Consider the following 17,460-nt stretch of genomic DNA (forward strand, 5'->3'; position numbering starts at 1 on the left):
ACTTGTGAGTAGTTGCTCAGTCATGTCCGACTCTTTACGACCCCATAGACTGCAGTCCGCTAAGTTCCTCTGTCCATGGGGATTCTCCAGGCAAGAATACTGGAGTGGGTTGCCATGCCTTCCTCCAGGGGATCTTCCCAACCCAGGAATCAAACCTAGGTCTACTGCATTGCAGGCGGATTCTTACTGTCTGAGCCACCAGATGACCAAAATCAAATGGAACTGGAGGTTAGGTTGTTTGGCCCAAGAGTGACTTGACTGCTGAGTGGTTTCAGTTGATTGTGGCATGAAAGTGAGAGTCTTCAGTACCTTCCTTGTGTGGATAAAACTGTAGTTGGCAGAATTCAAACCTGTGCGGGGAAACCCCAATGGATTTCAAGTCCATCGCCTTAACCACTTGGCCATGACTACCTTCAGGCACCTTGGGTCATCCCAATAAGGGCACCACCCCAGGAAAAGCAGAGAATGAAGGTAGGTCGTAGGAACCCTGGATGCCTGGATACTTTTGTGGTCCAGAACCCCTCTAGCAGTCCTGGAACTGCCTGCCTCACTATCATAGGAGACTCTTCCATCCTGTTTAGATCACTATTATTTGGGTTTCTGCTACACACACTGAATTAATGCTTGTTGAGAGAACAGGACTTCCTAGGAGTGTGTGGCTGTGGTGATCTGTTCTGATATGAGCAGAGATCCAGTTGCAGTATCACCACTGTGGGCTCCTGGGTGGGACATTATTCTGAATTAGAGTAAGGGGAGCTGGGTCCCAGGTGCAGCATGGGGAGGTTGGAGACTTACCCTTCTAATCTTTCTGGCCCTGGGACTCACCAGGTGCTAGGTTTGGAAGTCTTTGTTGCTACACTTCCTGTTTTCACTGCAGATCAGATTCCTTGTTTGTTTTATGATTTGTTTTGGAGGCGGCAAATTGTGCTCAGAGATTTGAGATTGTCTTTGCCAATAGTTTATTTAACAGAGGTTCACTGTGAAAATCATAATAATTTCAAAAGCCAATAGCATACAAGATAATGTCTTTTAATAAGCTAATAAATAACATACTCCAAACAAATGATTAACTACACTGTTGTTCTAGGCAAGGAAATATGACAGAGATAATGTCCAAATATACCATGAGGCGCATCTTTTATAGCAGTTTGGTTTCTCGGGAGAGAAGGTTTTGCTAGAGCGTGTGGCTAGGGAACATTGGCCCCTGCGTTGGCAGGAAGAGGAGGCTGCTCCGAGGGTTATCTCTCCAGGGACATTGCTTGGCTCGTGTCTCTGCCAATAACGAGGGCCTCAGTGGAGCGGTAACAGTTGTCCCTTTCCTTCCTGAGACTGCTGCATGGTTGGATATCACTGCCGACCAAAGGGGTGCCTTGGCCAAAGCAGGAGCACGCGTCTCAATACCTTCAGAGAGCTAGATCTACAAAGGAGAGTTTGCCCTGACTGAAACTCTCAGATACTCCTCCCTATCTCTTGGATTTTTATATTCCAGCTGTCCCTTTGTCATAGTTGTTTCTGCACACGTTCTTATCAGTAAGTCCCCAGCAAGCCTCTGAGCAACTGGGCTGCTAAGTTCCTGTCAGTCAACAGCAGAGGACACGATGACATCCTTCACAATTTACTTCATTCTTATATCAAAACAACAGTACTTCGAAGAAAAAAAAATTTTTTTTTTGCTCTTAGCCATAAACAAGTGGATTAAAATGACTCCACTTAAGGTGGAAGATCTGGATGAGAGGATCTGAAATAATTTCAAACCAATAGACAACAGTCCTTGTTGTTTAGTCACTGCTAGTGGTGTCTCCCTCCTCCTCCTCCAGTCTGACGGCAGGGACTGTGAAGGATGAGATCCAGAGGAGGAACTCCTTAGATGGAGAAGGAATGCAAGGTCACTTGACATTGGTTTTCACTGGGAATTTCTGCTTTCCCAGCCTGGCTTGGACAACTGAATTTGAGACAACTGATCCCGGTTCCCTCATATCCTGTCCCTGCTCATCGCTAAGTAAATATTCCATCACCCACTTCTTGAATTCTATTTGCTACCAGTAAGCCACTATCTACAGCTTATACTCTAAGGGTTAAAGTTATACATGGTCATGGATGCCAGAAGATGAAGATTTAGGGGAGGATCTTAGAGTCCGTCTGTTTACCACCCAGTAATTTTGTGATGAAAAGAGTCAAATGTTGTTAGCTAGAAACTAAAGGTAAAGAAATGAAAAGAAGGCCAACTTTGTTAATAGTTAATGTTCTCTCATTTTTCTCATGGACCAAAGAATTCTCAAGAGTCTTTTTATTTAATAGTGACATGGTTTAATAATCAGTATAGGGAGGGGGGCTCGGGATGGGGAACACATGTAAATCCATGGCTGATTCATGTCAATGTATGGCAAAAACCACTATAATATTGTAAAGTAATTAGCCTCCAATGAATAAAAATAAATGGAAAAAAAATAATAATCAGTATGACCTTAAATAGCTTAGGAAGTACTATTATGTACCAAGGGATGCACGTGACCCAGACCTGACCAATCAGGGTATAACCACAGTATACCACATCTGCCTAGCAACAGGGATTGGTCCTTTATGTATGGACATGGTGAGAAAGAGGTTTATCTTTCTGCTTAAGTTGTTTAAGCGGGGCAGTGTGAGGCAGGTTAGAGATGACCTTGGGTACTTTCCCTAAGAATAGAGAGAGAGATCTGATGACAAGTCTGAGTCCCTGGATCAAGTCATGTCTCAAGTTAGCCCCGTCCTTGCCCTCTCAGGTAAATCAACATGTTTAATCTCTTCTGCTAAAAGTGTAACTTGTGACTAAAAGAGTCCTGCCACAATAATGTGAATACTGATATTATTTTGGATGTGAGGGCAATCTGGTTTCGACATCTGTCACCTCATTTATCACCCGGGTTGATTCAGCTGATCTGGCTGGTTAGGCGGGAGTCCCCTTCCCCCCTCACTGCTCCATGTGCGTCCCTCTCAAAGCTGCATGCATGGTCGAAGAGGATGACCATCCCTGGTAGAAGAGGGCTGGTCTTTGGTCAAGGGTATTACAGGTAGCTGCACTCCCTTGCTAGAACCTCCAAACAAGCAAATATTTTATTTTTAACGGGGGCCCAGTAGAATTTAATGTTCTCTCCATCACTCAGCTCCAATGACTAGAAGTATAACCTCTATACTTACATTACTATGTGAGCCCTTGGATAATAGTTCTGAGTGATGCTCTGTGGGAAGCAAGGGCAAAATCCTACCTGGAATACAAGTCAGCCCAGATCAAGATCAATCCGTGATATTTCCAGGATGGAAGAGTAACAGTATAATCAATTGCAGGATTTCTCTGCTGGTCCAGTGGTTAAGAGCCCACCTGCCAATGCAGAGGACATGGGTTCCATCTCTGGTCCAGGAAGATCCCACATGCGCGGAGCAGCTAAGCCTATGAGCCAAAACTACCGAGCCTGCGCCCCCTAGAGCCCGTGCTCTGAAACAAGAGAAACCCGCACAATGACAAGCCCGCACACCACAAACGGAGAGTAACCCCAGCTTGGCGCAACTGGAGAAAAGTCTGCTCAGCAGTGCAATCAAAAACAAATTAATCTTAAAAATCACATTTGGCACATCTGCTGCAATTAAACTAATTCGAGTTAAGTTCTTAGCAGTCCACTGTCATCTACCACAATCCATCCAATTTTTGCTAGAACCAGACTGGCAAATTAACTGCTAATATGTTTGGACCACGTTCCACCTCACATCCCTTCAAGGGAGGTATTAAGCTCTTTCATTACCCTTGAGATATAAAATTGTTTTAATTTTCTATTCTGGCTAAGGTTCAGAGGCTATTTTATGGGCTTCCACTTGGCCTATATCATTACCAAGCTTTTATTGCACAGGTCAAACAAATGTGAGGATCCAGCAATTGTTAAACATGGCCATTCCAATGACAGATTTAGAAACCGGGGAAATAATCACAGGGGGATGTGTGGACAGAGAATCCACTGAGACATGGGTGGACCTGAGACAGGACACAAACTATTTCCTGGTCCTTATATACCTTTCTTCTAAAGGGAGTTCATGATGGTGCTTTGGTTCCCTAAGAATGAATGTCAAATTGAACTCTGTCTAATAAGCCTAGCAAAGATCTGGGCATTTTCTTTCTTCAGTGTATTGTGGCCATTGATTCCTTTAGTGAAGGACTTGGGGAATTACTAATGTACCACAGCTGCTATAGTGTTACAGAAATTGTGGGGGCCTTTAACTAATGGATTCTGAGTCTGAGATCTGGCTCAGATCTGGAAACTGGTCAAGGAATCATAACTTTCTATTGAGGCCATTTATCTCAGCCTTCAGCTTATTTGTCATTCTTCTACTGGTTCAAATATTAGGCAACACTCTTATAAGATGTCTATCTGTCTTGCCCCAAGGAGTACAATGGTCTGTTACCCATTTCCAAAATTCTCACAGTCAGAATTTCTCTGGCTTCAATTCTGACGTTGATGGCTATTTTGACAATTCTGCTCACTTTGTTTCTTACTTGCTGTCACCTGTCCTCTGGCTTTCCGGGATCTTATTATCCCCAGTAATGCTGAGGAAACATTAATGCTAAGTTCTGTGATATTATCTCCTAGAATCAGCCCCAGCTCACCAAGGATGAACACAATGAGCTTGATACTCCCCTTACCTGTGCATTCCTATTGCCTGATAAACAGTATCCTTTGGGTCTCTCCAAGGAAATAGTCACCTGTGTGTTTTCCAGTTCTGTAGAGTAGATTCAGACTAGCATGTCCACTTCCTGAACCTTTTCATCTTTCCTTCTACTATCTGCCATGGCAGTTCTGGCATCTCTACTTCATTTAATTGAGCCATCACTTTCATTAGAACAGGATTTTTTGAGATATAATTCACATATATTATTCAATTGTTTAAACTCAGTGGTTTTTACTATGTTCATAGAGCTAATGCAACAAATACCACATCAATTTTAGAACATTCTCATCACTCCAAAAACATTTTTAAAAACATGATTTCATCACCACACATCCATTATTTCTAAGCAGTCATCCCCATTTCGGTCCAACATTCCCCGAGCCCTAGGCAACTACAAATCTACTTTCTGTCTTTATAGATTCATTTATTAAGGACCCATTGTTGTTCAGTCACTAAGCCGTGTCTGACTCTTTGGGGAAACAGACCAGTTAGATAAATGGAATAGTACAATGTCAATCTTTGGTGACTGACTTCTTTCACAAAGCAAAATACTTTCAAAGTTCATCCCCATTGTAGCATGAATCAGTACTTCATTCCTTTCCATGGTCAAATAATATTGCATTCTGTGGATATATCACCTTTGAGTTATTCATTCATTCATGTGTTCCTAGACACTTAGGTTATTTCTGTGTTTTGGTTATTATGAATAATGTTGCTTGGACTGTATGTTCCAAACTTAAGAATACACTTTAATAATTATTGCTTCATATAATTTTGGGAAGTTTCTATGTTTATGTCTTCAAGGTGACTGATCTTTTCTTCTGCAATGTCAAATCTACCATTACACATCTAACATAATCTACCAGTCTACCAATACACATCCAGTGTATTTTTATCTCAGGCATTTTCATCTCTAGAATTTTAATTGTGATCTTTTAAACATCTTTCATGTCTCTGGTATAACTTTTTGAACATAAGGAGTACATTTATAGTAATTTTTTTATAGTAATTTTTTTTTTAATTGACTGCACTGTGCAACGTATGGGATCTTAGTTCCCTGACGAGGGATCAAACCTGTGCCCCCTGCATTGGAAGGCAGAGTCTTAACCTTGGACCACCAGGGAAGTCCTATAATAATCTATAGCAACACTTATTGTCACTGTCTGCTAATTCTAACATCCTGGTCTCTGTAATTCTCAACTCTGTCCCCTTAACTCACTGGGACTGCTGGGCTCTCTTAGGGCTCCTCCCTTCCCACACTGTGTCCTGGAATCTGTCTCCAGGAAGGAAGCTGGACAATTGTAGGCCTTGCCGCTTTCATTTTCTTCTTTGTAGAAGCCACAATGCTTGTGTAGCCTGGTGTCCAGGGTCTGAATACTGTTGGTTTCATATGTTTATCTGAATTTGTCATTGTTTAAGACAAGAGAGTAAATCTGATTCTTAATGCTCTATGATGGCATTTTCAAGCTTGTCATTTTTCTGTTTACACAAAATATCTGGATTGTTTTATTTTCTATGTTTTATAATTAAAAATATTGAAGTTTTATGTACAATCTATTGTTTCTTGTAGTTCTCAATCATGTTGTCTTTTGCCCACCTGTACTTATACATCTCCTGCTCCCAGCTGTTCCTTTATTTTGCACCATTATTTGTGTAAATTCTTTTGACATATAACAAAAGTTAAATGTCAGACAAATATATTAGCAATAAATGTGAACAAAAATGAAAATGTGGACTGAGAAAGGGAATAAAATAAAATAGATCAGTTTGTCAGAGATGAAAGTGAATGAGGAGGATATTGTCAGTATAAGGAAAAATATACTGGTTGTAGTTTTGGGGGAAACAAAACCTCTTTTTTTCTCCTCTTCTTACCAAAAATGTTAATTTATGTTTACTGTTAGAATATTATAGGGTTACACAGTAAGGAGTAAAGGGAACATTTAATTTAGTAATTGAATATTAGATTCTCTAGATATGCTCTAAATATAAATGACACCAAAAGACTGAGTGAGTGAAAGTCACTCAGTTGTGTCCGACTCTTTGTGACCCCAAGGAATTCTCCAGGCCAGGATACTGGAGTGGGTAGCTGTTCCTTTCTCCAGGGGATCTTCCCAATTCAGGACTCAAACCCAGGTCTCCTGCATTGCAGGCGGATTCTTTACCACCTGAGCCACAGGGGAAGCCCACCAAAACATTATATAATATAAAATTAAGTGTGGTAAGTACAAAGCCCGCTTTCTCAACCACTCAAAGAAAGCTATCTAAAATACAGACTCCTTTGCTCATCTCTATCCTGATGTATAGAATTTGGAGGGGGAAGTAGAAGAATTAATGAGTACATTAAATTTTAGTAAGCAGTTAGACTTTTTTCAACTTTGAAATAAAGTAGTATAAAAAATCTTTTCAAGTGGAGGATAATTGCTTTACAATGTTGTGTTGATTTCTGCTGTACAACAAGGTGAATCAGCCATAATTATATATGTGTGTGTGTGTGTATATATGTGTGTATGTGTGTGTGCATATATATATATGTGTGTGTGTGTATATATGTGTGTGTATGTGTGTGTGTATGTGTGTATGTGTGTGTGTATATATGTGTGTGTGTATATGTGTGTGTATGTGTGTGTATATGTGTGTGTGTGTATATGTGTGTGTGTATATATATGTGTGTGTGTATATGTGTGTGTTTTTGTATATATGTGTGTGTGTGTATGTGTGTGTGTGTATATGTGTGTGTGTGTGTGTGTGTGTGTGTGTATCCCTCCCTCTTGAGCCTCCCTCCCACCCAAAGTAGTGTAAAATTTCTAAAAGGCACTTTTGCAAATCATCCCTACAGTTTAAGTGTGCTTGTATTTTGACGCAGAAATAACTAAATTCCTGTGACTTTCCTGGCTTCCCAATGGTTAAGACTCTGTGTTTCCAATGCAGGGGGCATGGGTTCAGACCCTGGCTGGGGAACTAAGATCCCACATGCCAAACAACGTGGCCAGAAAAAAAGCAAAAGAGAAGTAACTAAATTCCTAAAAAGGATTTATCTTAAGAAGATAATCATACATGTCTCAAAATATCAATATGTGTTTAACGATGTTTCCTGAATTGTGGTTTATACAAGCAAAATAGTGGAACTTATCTAAATGCTGTAGTCAATATGATGGTGTGCTCAGTCGTGCTTGACTCTTTGTGACCCCATGGACTATAGCCTGCTGGTCTTCTTTGCCCATGGGATTTCTCAGGCAAGAACACTGGAGTGGGTTGCCATTTCCTCCAGGGAAGATCTTCCCCACCCTGGGATCAAACCCAAGTCTCCCGCATTGCAGGGGGATTCTTTACCATCTGAGCCACCAGGGAAGCCCATTATAATAATGGTAACTGTGAATAAAGGAACACTTAATAGGTCTCAGGCAATAAGGCCATGTGATTTACATGGTCAAATTTTACCCTCAAAGCAAACCCATGAAGCACCCAATTTGTGATCATTTTCTACTGAGAGAGTTTAAGGAGGTGGTGGAGTTGGGGATGGGATTGAACCCAGGATATCTTCTCTCAGAGACCTTTGTGACCTATTTTCCATTAGTTCCCTGTCCAGCAGGTAGCAGACATGACTCTGCACCCCATGCTAGTGAACTGTTGCAGTGTTCCAGAATGTTCTATAAGAAGAGGCTGCTAGGTTCAGAAGTCAGGAGGACATCAAGTGGCAGTGTGGCTTAGCTGCCTGAGCCACACTAAAGTCCATCATCCAGTATATGTTTTGAGGCCGCCAGTGGATCAGGATCTGCTAGTTCCTGGAAACAGAAGGAAGAGCAAGAGTAAGACCCTGGTGATATGGCGCTTTAACTGTTATAAGGGAAATAAACATTTAGCAGAAATCATAAAAGAAGATAATCAAGAGACCTAATGGATTCCATATGACTATAATCAATAATATAAAAGATGTGAAAAAGATATGGCATATGAAACAAGACCAGAATTACATACTATTGTATACAGAGAAGAAGAAAGTGCTCTTAGAAATTAGAAATATGATCATAGAAATAAATAATTCAATAGAAGAATTAGAAAATTAAGTTTTACTTCCATTTAGTGCTACAAAATGGAGAAGTAATGGCAAGAAGGAAAGAAGAACTATAAGAATTCTGGGTTATCAGCAAGGGATTCCAACACATCAAGAACATAAGTTTCAAAGAGAATGGAGAGTAGCAAATATTTTTAAAATTTCAAGAAAGTTTCTCAGAGTTTGACAGACAAAAGCTTATACTTTGAATGGTCCCCACCAAGTTCTCAGCACAGGAGATGAAAACAGATATATGAAAACAAAGATATATCACAGATGAAATTTCAGTAAAAAGGGTGGAAAAGTAGAGGCTTTGAGCACTTCCCTGGTGGCACAATGGTTAAGAATCGACCGGCCAATGCAGGGGACACAGGTTTGATCCCTAGACTGGGAAGATTTCATATGCCCAGAGCAACTAAGCCCATGCATCCCAACTACTGAGCCCGCGAGCCTAGAGCCTGTGCTCCACAAGAGAAGCCGCCTCCTGCTCGGTGCAACGAAAGCCCTTGGACAGCAACGAAGACCCAGCGCAAACAAAAATAAAGTAAGTAAAATTTTTTAAAAAGAAGAGACTCTGAAAACTTCAAGAGGCAAAAAAAATCTGCTCTGAAGAAGCTAGAAAATGTTGAAACAATGCTTTCTAAATTCTGAGGAAAATTATTTCCAACACAGAATTCTATACCAAGTCACTATGTGAATAAGCGCTGGTAGCCTGAAGACATTTTTAGATATTTGCATGTGTGTGTGTGTGTGTGTGTGTGTGTGTGTGTGTGTGTGTGTGTGTTGGTCACTCAGTTGTGTCTGATTCTTTTAGACCCCATGGACTGTAGCCCACCAGGTCCTCTGTCCTTGGAATTCTCCAGGCAAGAATACTGGAGTGGGCACGCCAGTCAGAATGGCTGCTATCAATGAGTCTACAAACAATAAATGCTGGAGAGAGTGCGGAGAAAAAGGAACCCTCTTACACTGTTGGTGGGAATGCAAACTAGTATAACCACTATGGAGAACAGTGTGCAGATTCCTTAAAAAACTGGAAATAGAACCGCCATATGACCCAGCAATCCCACTGCTGGGCATACGCACCAAGGAAACCAGAAGTGAAAGAAACACGTGTACCCTAATGTTCATCGCAGCACTGTTTATAATAGCCAGGACATGTAAGCAGCCTAGATGTCCATGGGCAGACGAATGGATAAGAAAGCTGTGGTACATATACACAATGGAATATTACTCAGCTACTAAAAAGAATGCATTTAAATCAGTTCTAATGAGGTGGATGAAACTGGAGCCTATTGGACAGAGCGAAGTAAGTCAGAAAGAAAAACACCAATATAGTATATTAATGCATATACATGGAATTTAGAAAGATGGTAACGATGACCCTATATGCAAGACAGCAAAAGAGACACAAATACAAAAAACAGACTTTTGGACTCTGTGGGAGAAGGCGAGGGTGGGATGATTTGAGAGAATAGCGTTGAAACATGTATATTATCATATGTGAAACAGATCACCAGTCCAGGTTCGATGCATAAGACAGGGTGCTCAGGGCTGGTGCACTGGGATGACCCTGAGGGATGGGATGGGGAGGGAGGTGGGAGGGAGGGTCAGGATGGGGAACATATGTACACCCATTGCTGATTCATGTGAATGTATGGCAAAAACCACCACAGTATTGTAAAGTAATTAGCCTCCAATTAAAATAAAAAAAAAAAAAAAGAATACTGGAGTGGGTTGCCATGCCCTTCTCCAGGGGATTTTTTTTAGCTATTTAGAGTTTCAATATTTTACTTTACATGTTCCCTTTCTCAGCATACTAACTAGATGAAGTAAAGGGAAAGTGTTTGAAAAAACCAAAAAAGAAGAACATGTGAGATCCAGGCAACAGGGAAGCCAGCAGGAAAGAGAGGCAGAGGTCAGCCCTGGATGAGGTGAAGGAGATTCCCAATGCCAGCCACGCCCCAGGTGAGCAGGGAACCTGTCCCCATGTGGCAGCCCCGAGGGCCGTGGGAAAGTCTGTGCAAAGAGACGAAGTTTGTAGAATATCTGATGTGCTTGAATATATTCATAAGTACTTAGGCTGTGGAGGAAAGTTTGAGAGTGATCTCATAATGAATACAACAGAAACTAAGCAAACGAAGGAATAAGACATTTATTAACTCCAGAACAATGGTTTTAAAAATTCAAGGGAAAAAAATTATCATAGTCTACTAAATGCTATTTAGTCTACTAAATGCATTTATTTACACGGTCATAATAATGTAGACACTGAACATTAAGCTAATAAAAATGATAAAATAACTATTTGAAGGATCATGGTATGTTAAAGAGAGCTAATTCACTAAAATGATACATAAACAAAAACAAAGAAAGACCACTATGAATGTGCTATTTAGAGGAACAGAAATACCAATAAGAGAAACAGACACAAACCTTAAAGAGGTTGGCTCCGAGATCAGAAATGGGATGTATGGAAGATTGGGGAGACTCCCCTGGTGGCTTAGATGGCAAAGAATCTGCTTAAATGCAGGAAACCTGGGTTCATTACCTGGGTCAGGAAGATCCTCTGGAGAAGGGAATGGCTACCCACTCCAGTATTCTTGCCTGGAGAGTTCCATGGACAGAGGCTGCAATCCATGGGGTTGCAAAGAGTTGAATACAACTAAGTGACTTTCACCTACTCACTTATTTTCATTAACAGGACTTGTAGTGGTATTTACTTTTCAAGATATGTGCATATATGTATCTGCTAAAAATAAAAGACAACACAGTAGGTGAGAGAATGGACTCAAGTATTGTTCTATAAGGAAAGTCATAGAAATGGGGCACTGGTTGGAGGGGGATATGGGACCAAGTGGTGGATTTTAATGGGACCATTTTATTTTCATTTATTTGGTTTCATTTTGTTTGTTCTAATGAGAGGTATTAACATTACAGCACATTTGTATGCAAGAATGAATGATACAATAGAGACTAGGAAATTGATTATTGGGGGAAGCAGGGTCCAATCTTAAGCTCAGGCTGAGAGGTGACCTTAGGTAGGTGCGGGACCATCCATCACCACTGGTTGGAAGGCAGAGATACAGACACAGAACTTGGGGCCACTGAGATCTGGGCCCATCAACTTAGAGCTGTGGCCCTTGGGCAGCAGCAGGTTATATAATAAACTAGAAGAAAATACAACAGAATATTTCCAAGTGTGAAGGCTACGGCTATTTTTATTATCAGTTTCATCATTTTATAAATTTTCTATAGTGAACATACTTTATCATACATTATAGAATATCTGTATACATTATAATCAGAATTTTTAAAACTCGGTTTAAAGTTTGAAAGGGAAGACAGATGGGTAGAAAAAGTCAAGAACTTGGGGCAAACAGCTGGAAGTGTAGGACTGCCATGTTTGGACTCTGGTGCAATAAACTCATAGAACTGTTTCTCCATTTTCAGGACACTGTTCTCTATGAAGGGCAAGCAGGATCTTTCCCTTCTTTGGGAGGCTAGGTCATTTATTACTTTCTTATCAACTCACTGATGCTTTTAAGAAGATGGTTTTTGAGTTTAACATGGTATTTTTACCTCTTTTCAGTGGAAGGATTTGTCCATATACTATAGCCTACTTTTCTAGAAATGGAAAATGGAAGGCAAAACAGTTCCGTGAAAAGATCTTTGGGGAGTTTCTGGTTTCAGTTCTACACGTGAGCAGCTTGGAAATCACCTTTCTGTCTTTAAGACAAGTAAAAACCTGAATAAGCTGAAAAATTGCCAATTCTTCTAGAATTCATAAAAGAGAGGAAACAGGACAAACCACTGTCCCCACGATGAAAAAAAAAACAAACATTCCCAAAAGTTCCCAAAAGCAAAATTTGAATTTACTACACACTGGGAACTATTCACATAGCATTTACAGTGTATTTACAACCATTTCCATAGCAGTTTTAGGTATTGTATTACAGGTATTAGAAGTAAACTAGAGATGATTTAAAGTACATAGGAGGATGTGTGTAGATTATGTACAAACACTATGACATCATTTAAAAGGGACTTGAGCATCCACAGATTTTGGTATCTTTGAGGGGCCCTGAAATTAATTTCCTGTGGATGCGAAGGGACAATGTAGATCAACTGAATAGAATAAGAGCCTAGAAATAGACTCACATAAATATTGTCAACTGACCTTTGAGAAAAGAGCAAGGCAGGAGGAGGAACCAAGATGGCGGAGGAATAGGACGGGGAGACCACTTTCTCCCCTACAAATTCATCGAAAGAACATTTGAACGCTGAGCAAACTTCACAAAACAACTTCTGACTGCTAGCAGAAGACATCAGGCGCCCAGAAAAGCAGCCCATCATCTTCGAAAGGAGGTAGGACAAAATATAAAAGGTAAAAAGAGAGACAATAGAGTTAGGGACGGAGACCCATCCCGGGAAGGGAGTCGTAATAGAGGAAGTTTCCAAATTCCAGGAAACCCTCTCACGGGCGGGTCTGGGGGAAGTTTTTGAATCTCGGAGGGCAACCTAACTGGGAGAAAAATAAATAAAACCCACAGATTACATGCCTAAAAGCAACTCCCAGTAGAAAAGTGCCCCAGATGCCCGCATCCGCCACCAGCAAGTGGGGGTGGAACGGAGAGGAGCGGGCGGCATTGCTTAGGGTAAAGACCGGGCCCGAATGCCCTGAGGGCAATCGGAGGGAGCTAATGAGAGATAGCAACTTAAACTGTGGGGTAGCAAGAGAGAGAGAGAAAATTATCCGGCCGGAACATACTGCCGGCCATTCGCAGAACAAAGGGACTGAGCAATTCCAGAGAAGAGCTAGCCGGCAGCGGACCGGCCCATCCCCCACCGGAGGCAGGAGGAGGGGGAGGGGAAAGGGCAAACGCGGCCCCAGAGAAGGCACCCCCTACCAACCTGCAAACCAGATCTGAAACCAGATCTGAAAGAGACACGTGCACCCCAATGTTCATCGCAGCACTGTTTATAATAGCAGGACATTGAAGCAACCTAGATGCCCATCTGCAGACGAATGGATAAGGAAGCTGTGGTACATATACACCATGGAATATTACTCAGCCATCAAAAAGAATTCATTTGAATCAGTTCTAATGAGATGGATGAAACTGGAGCCCATTATACAGAGTGAAGTAAGCCAGAAAGATAAAGACCAATACAGTATACTAACGCATATATATGGAATTTAGAAAGATGCTAATGATAACCCTATATGCAAAACAGAAAAAGAGACACAGATGTACAGAACAGACTTTTGGACTCTGTGGGAGAAGGCGAGGGTGGAATGTTTCAAGAGAATAGCATCGAAACATGTATATTATCTAGGGTGAAACAGATCACCAGCCCAGGCTGGATGCATGAGACAAGTGCTTGGGCCTGGTGCACTGGGAAGACCCAGAAGAATCAGGTGGAGAGGGAGGTGGGACGGGGGATCTGGATGGGGAACACATGTAAATCCATGGCTGATTCATGTCAATGTATGACAAAAACCACTACAATATTGTAAAGTAATTAGCCTCCAACTAATAAAAATAAATGGAAAAAAATAAAATAAAACCTCAAACTAATCAAAACCCATATTGTCTAAATAAAGCTGGCTCTATTGTGAGTAGGAAACAATCTATCATGTTAAAAAATAAATAAATAAATAAATAAATAAATAATTTTAAAAATCACTTTCGGTACATCTGCTGCAATTAAGCTAATTCGAGTTAAGTTCTTAGCAGTCCACTGTCATCTACCACAATCCATCCAATTTTTGCTAGAACCAGACTGGCAAATTAACTGCTAATATGTTTGGACCACGTTCCACCTCACATCCCTTCAAGGGAGGTATTAAGCTCTTTCATTACCCTTGAGATATAAAATTGTTTTAATTTTCTATTCTGGCTAAGGTTCAGAGGCTATTTTATGGGCTTCCACTTGGCCTATATCATTACCAAGCTTTTATTGCACAGGTCAAACAAATGTGAGGTTCCAGCAATTGTTAAACATGGCCATTCCAATGACAGATTTAGAAACCGGGGAAATAATCACAGGGGGATGTGTGGACAGAGAATCCACTGAGACATGGGTGGGCCTGAGACAAGACACAAACTGTTTCCTGGTCCTCATATACCTTTCTTCTAATGGGAGTTCATGATGGTGCTTTGGTTCCCTAAGAATGAATGTCAAATTGAACTCTGTCTAATAAGCCTAGCAAAGATCTGGGCATTTTCTTTCTTCAGTGTATTGTGGCCATTGATTCCTTTAGTGAAGGACTTGGGGAATTACTAATGTACCACACCTGCTATAGAGTTACAGAAACTGTGGGGGCCTTTAACAAATGGATTCTGAGTCTGAGATCTGGCTCAGATCTGGAAATTTGTCAAGGAATCATAACTTTCTATTGAGGCCATTTATCTCAGCCTTCAGCTTATTTGTCATTCTTCTACTGGTTCAAATATTAGGCAACACTCTTATAAGATGTCTATCTGTCTTGCCCCAAGGAGTACAATGGTCTGTTACCCATTTCCAAAATTCTCACAGTCAGAATTTCTCTGGCTTCAATTCTGACGTTGATGGCTATTTTGACAATTCTGCTCACTTTGTTTCTTACTTGCTGTCACCTGTCCTCTGGCTTTCTGAGATCTTATTATTCCCACTAATGCTGAGGAAACATTAATGCTAAGTTCTGTGATATTATCTACTAGAGTCAGCCCCAGCTCACCAAGGATGAACACAATGAGCTTGATACTCCCCTTACCTGTACATTCCTTATTGCCTGATAAACAGTATCCTTTGGGTCTCTCCAAGGAAATAGTCACCTGTGTGTTTTCCAGTTCTATACAGTAGATTCAGACTAGCATGCCCACTTCCCTGAACCTTTTCATCTTTCTACAATCTGCCATGGCAGTTCTGGCATCTCTACTTCATTTAATTGAGCCATCACTTTCATTAGAACAGGTTTTTTTGAGATATAATTCACATATATTATTCAATCGTTTAAACTCAGTGGTTTTTACTATGTTCATAGAGCTAATGCAACAAATACCACATCAATTTTAGAACATTCTCATCACTCCAAAAACATTTTTAAAAGCATTTTCATCACCACACATCCATTATTTCTAAGCAGTCATCCCCATTTCGGTCCAACATTCCCCGAGCCCTAGGCAACTACAAATCTACTTTCTGTCTTTATAGATTCACTTATTAAGGACCCATTGTTGTTCAGTCACTAAGCCGTGTCTGACTCTTTGGGGAAACAGACTAGTTAGATAAATGGAATAATACAATGTCAATCTTTGGTGACTGACTTCTTTCACAAAGCAAAATACTTTCAAAGTTCATCCCCATTGTAGCATGAATCAGTACTTCATTCCTTTCCATGGTCAAATAATATTGCATTCTGTGGATATATCACCTTTGAGTTATTCATTCATTCATGTGTCCCTAGACACTTAGGTTATTTCTGTGTTTTGGTTATTATGAATAATGTTGCTTGGACTGTATGTTCCAAACTTAATAATACACTTTTAATAATTATTACTTCATATAATTTTGGGAAGTTTCTATGTTTATGTCTTCAAGGTGACTGATCTTTTCTTCTGCAATGTCAAATCTACCATTACACATCTAACATAATCTACCAGTCTCCCACTACACATCCAGTGTATTTTTATCTCAGGCATTTTCATCTCTAGAATTTTAATTGTGATCTTTTAAACATCTTTCATGTCTCTGGTATAACTTTTTGAACATAAGGAATACGTTTATAGTAATTTCTTTTTAATTGACTGCACTGTGCAACATATGGGATCTTAGTTACCTGACGAGGGATCAAACCCCGTGCCCCCTGCACTGGAAGGCAGAATCTTAACCTTGGACCACCAGGGAAGTCCTATAATAATCTATACTTTTATTGTCACTGTCTGCTAATTCTAACATCCTGGTCTCTGTAATTCTCAACTCTGTCCCCTTAACTCACTGGGACTGCTGGGCTCTCTTAGGGCTCCTCCCTTCCCACACTGTGTCCTGGAATCTGTCTCCAGGAAGGAAGCTGGACAATTGTAGGCCTTGTCGCTTTCATTTTCTTCTTTGAAGAAGCCACAATGCTTGTGTAGCCTGGTGTCCAGGGTCTGAATACTGTTGGTTTCATATGTTTATCTGAATTTGTCATTGTTTAAGACAAGAGAGTAAATCTGATTCTTAATGCTCCATGATGGCATTTTCAAGCTTGTCATTTTTCTCTTTACACAAAATATCTGGATTGTTTTATTTTCTATGTTTTATAATTAAAAATATTGAAGTTTTATGTACAGTCTATTGTTTCTTGTAGTTCTCAATCATAGTCTTTTGCCCACTTGTACTTATACATCTCCTGCTCCCAGCTGTTCCTTTATTTTGCACCATTATTTGTGTAAATTCTTTTGACATATAACAAAAGTTAAATGTCAGACAAATATATCAGCAATAAATGTGAACAAAAATGAAAATGTGGACTGAGAAATGGAATAAAACAAAATAGATCAGTTTGTCAGAGATGAAAGTGAATGAGGAGGATATTGTCAGTATAAGGAAAAATATACTGGTCGTAGTATTGGGGGAAACAAAATCTCTTTTTTTCTCCTCTTCTTACCAAAAATGTTAATTTATGTTTACTGTTAGAATATTATAGGGTTACACAGTAAGGAGTAAAGGGAACATTTAATTTAGTAATT

This window comes from Dama dama, chromosome 7 (genome assembly GCF_033118175.1).
Source record: "Dama dama isolate Ldn47 chromosome 7, ASM3311817v1, whole genome shotgun sequence".
Classification (NCBI taxonomy): domain Eukaryota; kingdom Metazoa; phylum Chordata; class Mammalia; order Artiodactyla; family Cervidae; genus Dama; species Dama dama.